The sequence below is a fragment of the Coenobita brevimanus genome, chromosome 59, assembly GCF_032717465.1.
Source record: "Coenobita brevimanus isolate Jiangsu-jjx chromosome 59, ASM3271746v2, whole genome shotgun sequence".
Taxonomy (NCBI): domain Eukaryota; kingdom Metazoa; phylum Arthropoda; class Malacostraca; order Decapoda; family Coenobitidae; genus Coenobita; species Coenobita brevimanus.
The window spans coordinates 16365828-16374547 of NC_137012.1; the positions used below are offsets into that span (position 1 = coordinate 16365828).

An 8720-nucleotide genomic window follows, 5' to 3' on the forward strand; every position below is an offset into this window, starting at 1 on the left:
TTATAGTAGTTTCAAGTCTAAAGATAATTATGATTGCTGTTACTATAATTTTCTCCTACATCACATATTTTTTTTAGATCAATTTTTTTTGTCAGGGCAAGGTCGAGTATATTATGACCTAACATCGGTGTAGTCACTGTTTAAATTAAATATGAATCGTCTACCAGTTGTAACAACCTACTCTCTTTTTTCTGCACAAGAATGACTTCAGTCCATAATTTTGATTACTGAAGTCTTAGAGAATAAAGCCACCCTTGTTTCTATGATTTTATTTCGTCTTATAGTAATTTATCCCTTTCCTCACCTGTATACTACACTGAAAGAATAGGATTATTACTTTCCGCTAAAATTTCGAAATATATATAGAACCATATTGTTGAACATCGAATTTAATGACTTGTATTGCAGTTATGTGATTTTTTACATATGTTGGAACTCCTTCACTGGTTTTATGCAGTATCAGTTTTTCGAAGGCTTTACAGTGTTGTAGCTCTACATCTTCAATAAGGTGCTTGTCACGAAAGTTTAATAATGATTCTGTAATTATGTTTAGTCGAGATTTTTGGCAGTTGCGTAAGCGACTAACTCATCTCACTGTGAAATAACATTTTTCGCATTTATATTCAGACTATTCATAGCGTAGCTGGATCTAGCAAGGCTATGAAACAAACTAAAATTTGCCATATTTAAATCCTTGTTTAAATCCTCAGTAGAGATTGTAACATTCCAAGTAGCAGTAGTTGCGACCCCAGTCTCATCTGAATGCGAACCTGGTGGACTGCAGGCCAAAATTCCCCCTTTTTTTGCAGTTCACCATCCTTCTTTCAGGGGATAAGGAAGGAACTGAAGTACGTTTGTTTAATTAGGCAACTTCGCCGCCCAGTCTATCGGTGCCACTACGCGAAGGCGTACCTCTCCAGCACCAAGACAACACTCCTACTATTCAATGACATGACGGTACCTTCCTTCCCAGCTTTCCTCTGATTATTTGCTTGTACTTTAGGTAAGATCATGCCTACCTGATTCGCCTGGTGACTTGACCTCACTTACTCTACTTCCTTTAGCCTCAGGGATTGGAGTGTTAACAGCTTTGCTATTAACAGTCCCTTTATCCACCTCTGTACCACTGTCTAAACTTGCCTAACACTGTTGACCTGAATCCTACCTAGACTAGCTTCTCTACTCTGTTGAGACGAAAGCTGCCTCCGCCATACAAGCGCCTGTCATGATTGAAATTATTCCAAATATTAACAAACATCACATCCTCCTTCCTACATAAACCTTCTAGTCTTATACTATATTGACTCCTTCATTCTACTGAGGATCACAGAACGAACGTCAAATCTTGGTAACAAACCACAGATAACTAACTTCCTAGGACTTTCGATGAACTTTCTAATAACGTCCCTAAACTTTCTATGAACCTTCTCCGACATGCCTGTAGGTACAATATTCGTTCCTATTACGAGTACAGTGAGATAGACTGAGTCCTATGAGGTGCTGTTGACTAAGTCATCAACTCTGTCACGTCCTGTATCCTGCACCCAGGAATGCAAAAATGCTTCCTGCTGCAACCTTTAGCACAAAACTCCTTCTCTTGATGGCTAATCAACGAATTCCTGAAAAATGTTTGGTTTGGCTCATGCTGCACTTCATCTACAACCTGAAACCTAATCCAAATAGTCACACTTCTGTCACTGTTTTTAACCTTAGCCTTGCACACTCCTTGAACTGGCTGGAAGCCATCACAATCATATGGCCAGGTCTCAACCTTCACCATTCTAGCTTCTAAGTTATTCCTTTTGTCTAACATTTCTGCATATATCTCCTCTAGATACATTGCCTTGGCATTCACCATACCTTCCTCACTTTCCCACCCTTTTAATCTGTCACCGAACATATTAATGGCCTCACTGTTCTTGTTTCCAAAACTAAGTCTTGTCACCAACTCGTAAAATAAGTAGCACATATACTCATCGTGTTCTTTCATCATAAGCTCCTTCACAAACTCATTTGTACCTGAGGGCAGGAGAGTCGTTGGACAGGAGCCATCTTAAGGGGGGTTTGTGAACAGCGAAGCTTGCATGTCTTAACCAGTGCATAGTAAAGGTACAGAATTACCAGACGAATTTATTTAATTCAGGATTAATCTTCTAATACTGACTGGGAGAAGGAAGGCTGCGTCTGATTCCTCCAGGTGGGAGGCAGTACAAATAAAGCGAAAATACATCACCGGGCTGAAGGGCACAGCAATGATTTCTGATGGTTAAGAATGCATTAAAATTGGAATGTTAATTATTTGTCCTTTCATCAACAGATTACATAGCTCAAGCCAGCGAGAAACCGCGCCACGAGCCCCGCCATGGACGAGGAGGATTCGGGTACAATACCGGGAGTGTTAGCACCAGAAAGCAGCACAAGCATCCTGAGCACAAGGATATTGACAGATGACACAAGCATCATGTTAAACATTCTAGCGGAGAACACAAGCATCCAAGCAGACAATAATGACTACGGAGACAATCACAGCATCTTGAGAAATGAGAGTGTCCTGGAAAATAACAGAATCCATTTTAAAAATACCATCCTAGGAGACAAGAGCAGCATGCCAGGATTAGGCGAAATAGATGCCCGGTGGGACTACTACTCCAAGGTGCTGCTGGGACTCGCTAGGAACCCCGGAGGCCTCAGCAATAACAACACATTCATCTTCCCGCCGGCAACTTCACCGGTCACCAACTTAACAGGTAAGACTGGGAAAGAGGTGGGCAGGGGAAGCAAAGGATCTGTTGAAGGTGTGTGAGCTACACAGTTTTGACCCAAAGCGTGAAGGCGTGAACAACCCCCAACTGCTCTTTGTGATCTGCCTAGCTCCATGTGTCTGTACTGTCACCCTTGTATAGAACAGCACTTATCCTGTAGTCATATAATCCCCTGTAAGTGTCAACAAAGAACCATAGATGTACTGGAAGAGGTGATACAGGATGAATCTTTTCTTTTTAAAGCCACTCTTGATGTCAGTGAATACAATGTATTTGCCTATCCTGCTGAGATGTGACTATACGAACATGTGTGTTCAATTACCATCCATGACGCCATTAAGTCTGGGATCAAGTTTGTCTTCTATAACTTGTTGAATAACATTCGTTCCAGGGTCCTGACACTTAGTCAGGAAAATGGGTCTGAACTGTCTGGGGTTTCCTGGTTTTGGTATACGACTGACGTGAAGTGTTTCTATGAATAAAGAAGTTGTTTAGTTCGCAATATGATATATTGCTAAGAATTTTTAAGATATATACCACCAGTGTATTGTCCTCGTATTTTTAATGAATAACTCACCGCTGACCCCAATGTATTGTTATAGAATTTTAATTATACCTCACTGTTCTGACACCAGAGTAATGTTATGATGAGTCTGATCCCACAGCAACTTTGATGTCACTACAATCTCTCCTCTTACAACAAAATCTTATATCCCTGCTTAGCGTTGGAGTGTAAATCACCAGGATGCGCACTGAATTTAAAGTTGAGATTATAATGGTGTCAGTTGGTAATGGGAATTTAGTAACCGGTGAAGATTCTATGCCGGTTCTAGATGTCCTTGTTCAATTCAAGGTTGTACTAGAATTTATGGAGGATGGGAGGTGTGGTAGCGTGATATTCTTTATGGCTAGCCGTCACTGTATTGACCTTGAGCATAACACTTTGAACTTACCAAAGTGGCTGCCAGTAAATTACCGAGCCTGTTTTTTAGTGTAAACCCAAAACCGACTGGGGTGTTTTAATCCCCTTACTCCAAAATAGATACCAATGAATACCCGACTTATGTCCAAACTGTAGGATCAGATTTCATACTAAATGGGTTAGCGTGAATTTAGGTAGGCTTAGATTCTTGAGTTGTTATTCCCCTTTACTGCGCCTTGCGGGCCGCCCCGTACATAGCCATTAAAGAAGGGTAGTTGGAAACCCGAATCTAAAGAGTATTGCATTGATTTTAATCATACCCAGAATTAGATGAATGCTTAAATCCACAGACTCACTCCCCTAGTTAACATTGTTCTAACAACACTTGAAACAGAAAGACCATACGAGTTATGATTGGACGTCGTTCTCCTTGGTCACTGAAGGACTCGAGGAGGGACGATACTAAAACGATATAAAGACCACTTACTCAGTAATACATCCTGCACCCCTCTCCAACAATAACACTTTCACTTCAATGGTGAGACTTAACCATAACACTCTGTTCAATTAATGATAAGACCCAAAATTACCTACTTAATACTTCACATCTTCCGAGAATTAGATTACCATTTTTAGACTAATGAAATACACTTCGGTTACATTATTTCCCTTGTGACATAAAACAGAAAACTCCCCGACTTAGGTTAAGGTACAGTTATTCAGATTTTTGTCTAACGCAGTGGATGGGGGGGGGGGAAGTGTATGGAATGTAAGTGTGGTGATGCGTTTGGCAGATTACGACTTGATTTGATGTTAAGATCTGCGGATTAGATGAAAGGCGGTGGTTGAGTCACACAAGAACTTTGCTATTGAACACACTCTATCACTATAACTTTCAATGTGAAAAAAAAAAAAAAAAAAACAGAAGGGGGAGATTATGAGGCTTTAACACTAACCTGCGGATCAAACGAAAGGCGGTGATTGAGTCACGCAATCACATTTCGTTCGTTCGTAAGATTCCCTGCACCTATAGTGCAGGCCAGACCATACATTAGCCCGGTCAGTGGAATATGGGCTGGTTAAAAAACAGTAAGGAGGGGAGGACAGAACCAGCACGCCCCCGTCTTTTTTAACCTAGGATAACGGTCCGATTGCATTCGAAGATGTTAACTTCCGGTTACAGCTTTCACGTAAAGAAGTATGTCTCGCATCACTCATTTGGGAATTGACTACTTTAGAGCTTATCGTATCTCACAAGGATTACACAGCGAAAGGGAAAATTTGAGTAGTATCGATAATGATCACATCACTTAATATCAAGTCTTCGTAATGATGTTCGGATGCTATTTGTCAGTTAGCTCAGTGTGGGAATGTACAAGGAACGTTCGAGGTTAACTATACATAGAATATTATGGACTGTTTTTCCCCTTCTGGCACTCTCTCAGTTAGCATTTCTATCACTAAAATGGAATGAGACCGAAAGATATCTTTGAATTTATTCAATTAAGAGGCTATGAAGACTAAGCCAATTTAAATGTTCGCCAAACATCGCTACCAGCGTGTTTTATGGAGGGGGGTGGTGTATGAAGGGAAGGAGGGAGTGTGGTCGGCTGATGTAATACTTAATGAGAATTACATAATACATAGATGTTCACTTCTGACTTATCTCTACGATGCAAAAATCACTCTTATATTATACTTATAGTACACTTATACTAGATTATAATTATCCACACTTATACTAAATTGTTCTTAATTACTAAATTATAACAATCTTACATCTAAGGTATACTTAACCTAACTTACTGGCACTACACGGGTCCTTCCTCCGGGAAACAAATTTTCACCATAGGAGTCTTTTCAACACAAGCACGTTCCAAGGATGCGTGTGTGGATGGGACAGACTTAACGACTTGACTTCGAGTCCCCTTTCAAACACACCTTACCTTGACACTCTCCCCACGATAAGTGGCACCTATCGGTCCACATAATACACCGCGTACCCCAGGGGGTCGCTACACGTCACTAATGAATTTACTACACGCACAAAATAATGTATCCAGTGGAGAAGAGACACCCCAGTTAACCTCCTGCCTGAGTAATGGCATAGTCACCCAGTTGGGTGGACTCGTACTCTCATTGCCAAGATCGTCCCAGGGGCGCTTCCCATTCACGCTCGCTGTCACGCAGTCTCACTCACACTTCTTCCATTCGATACTTTCGTTTCCAGCCTTCCACCTAGTGACTGACGAGTGCTTGACAGGTCCTGAAGTCCCGACCACATTCTAGGCCCTGTCAACTCATGTGAGGGGTAGACACACCCTGCCTCCTCGAAGTAGAGCTCTCGTACTATCTCCACTGAACTGGGCTAAGCCCTTCTCAACCTCTTTCTCTCCCCCTGAAACTATAGCTCTTCGCAGTCAAAACACATGTAGCCGTTATTTGTGCTGAACTGGCTCTATATGTCATTAATATTAGCCACTTGCACCCTAATTTTATGTACACTCGGATACCATAGTTTCTAGCCCACCCCGGGCTGACAATTGTCGAGACCAGTACCGTTACTGAACGGCGGCCCACAGTGATGGTTCATGGGGGTTGAGAGAGGGCAACAAAGCCGCGAATATAGTCTGAAGCATTTGAGGGATTCAAATTCAACTCACGATCGAGTGTCCCCTCTCTCTCTCTCTCTCTCTCTCTCTGATTGCACTTTATACTATATACTTTATTTTGTTTTCATATCACCTTATAACTCATGTTATTTACATTATTACATGATATTCTATATTTTTTCAATATTATATCAAATACTATCTCATTCATTAATAGACTGTATTCTCTCATAATGTAAACATAATTCATGTCAATAAAATTCCATTTGTGTGTGTTTTGTATATCTATTATACGTTTACCACAATAAATAGTATTATTTACAATAAATTTCCTGCTACCTCAGATATTTTACTCGTCACAAGCCAAAATAATATAACAATTATAGCTGACACTCAACAGCGTCTTCGGGAAATGCATATGCAAATGAAAAGTAAAAATAAAGATCTGACTGCATGAAGACAACTATACTAATGTCATCTACTAATGATTGCATGTATAGATATTGAAAGAATACACAAATACCACATTCCAAACCCAACAAACTATTCATTTTATGAATTCCCTCAATGCATACAAAATAGGCTCATTTTTACGTCTAAAATTATATATCTTCTTGAAGGCTGCAAAATTATGTATAGCCTACATTATTTTAGGCTTGGCCAAAGTAATACATTTTCAGTTCTAATTATACTTAGTCTTCTGCTTGCAACTCGAGCATGTTCACCTTTTTAGTAATGCGTCCAACCCCCGACAGCATCTATTACCTCCTGTAGTCTGCTCTGTAAGGAGTCTACTAAACTACTACACACGTTTGGCCGGTTCCTCAATCCCTCCCACACTTCCGTTGCTTTCCTCTCTACTTCTCTTTTGGTTTTCATTTCAACATGCCACTCCTGAACCATATATGCCCACAAATTTTCTAGTGGATTACAGTCCGCCCCTTTAGGCAGCCAATCCAACAAAATTATCTCTGGATGAGAAGCAAACCACCTCCTTGCTACCCTGCATGTGTGGATGGGAGAGAGGTCTTGCACCATATAAATGGGTTGAGGGTGGTGAATGGCATACGCCCGCACCGAAGGGAGGAAGGAGGTTTCGAGAATATTGATATACTGCTTTCCATCCAAATGACCCTCAATGGTTGTTAGCTCTCCTACACCCCCCCACCACATCCACCCATGGAGGGATACTGATACACGTCCGCTTCTCGATGTTTCATGGATATTACGGGTTGCATATCGTGTTTTTCTTAAACGCCAACACTGCCGGCCAAGAGCTGAGACATATGAAAAAGTCTTTTCGTCAGTGAAAATCACAGACCTCCAAAAGTCAATTCCATTATTTAAGTAAGCCTGCGCAAATCTTAGTCAAGCTTCTCTGTGAACGTCACTTAACGTCTCTTTGCGTGCAGGAATGAAACAATTAAGGCCGGCTTCCTTCAATCGCCGCCTCACAGTGACAGGATGACAGCGTAGCCCCACATTCCATGTGATATGAACTGCCGTTGTTAGAGGTTGTCTTTCTGCTTCCCTCCGTATTGCATCGTCTTCATCAGGTGTTGTGACACGAGGCTGTCCGGATCTGGGCCTTGTCAACACGTGACCCTCCTCCTCGTATCTCCTCACCCATAGCCGAACAGTATCTCTGGACATGCCCAGTAGGCGACTTATCTCTCTTATCCCCTTACCAACTTCGTGATAAGCAATAATCTTAGAGCGACGTGTTATCACTTCAGGTCGGTTAGCTCTGGTTCGTGGTGGTCGCAAGCTACGTCGTGGCTGCTGTTCCATAACTAGAATGGCAAATATACATTTAAATTCAGGGCTACTTCATTTTCTGCATTACGTCACACCTAACACGTAGAAACAGGAAATTGAACAATATTGACACAACAATACAGGAATATATCTTTGTTACTCCACTGTTGTGGATATACGGAAGTTGGTGGATGTTAAAAGGGAATAGGTATGCATTAGAGAAATAATTCATAATCACATACTTAATGGCATACATCAAAACTACGTGTAACGTATACGATCAAAGTTGTAAGCATACAAACATAATCTCCATAATTATTGTGCAGCGTTAAATCAAATTAAAGGATGTTTTTCATACTTACTGTCAGTGAGGCTTCAGTAGTCAGAATGATACAGAGGTAACGCAGCAGCCACCAGTACTACAGCTCGGTTCAGGTGGGTTGGGACAGGATTCGAGAACCTCAAATGTTTCACAATCATTTGTGACTATGAGTTGCCCACTCCCACCACCACGCTGAATCATCACTGTGGGCCGCCGTTCAGGAAGGGTACTGGTCTTAACCACTGCCAGAGATGGGCGGGCTAGAAACTATGGTATCCGAGTGTACATAGTGCTAATTTCAGGATATTTATCATTTACGTGTCCTTGCTGGCCAATTTCACTCT

The 8720-nt window shown here is 41.3% G+C and overlaps 1 pseudogene; it reads right to left on the reverse strand.

Annotated features, from left to right (window-relative positions):
- Positions 1-7546: 7546 nt before the first annotated feature.
- On the reverse strand, positions 7547-8087 carry LOC145402914 (uncharacterized; annotated as a pseudogene).
- Positions 8088-8720: the final 633 nt, after the last annotated feature.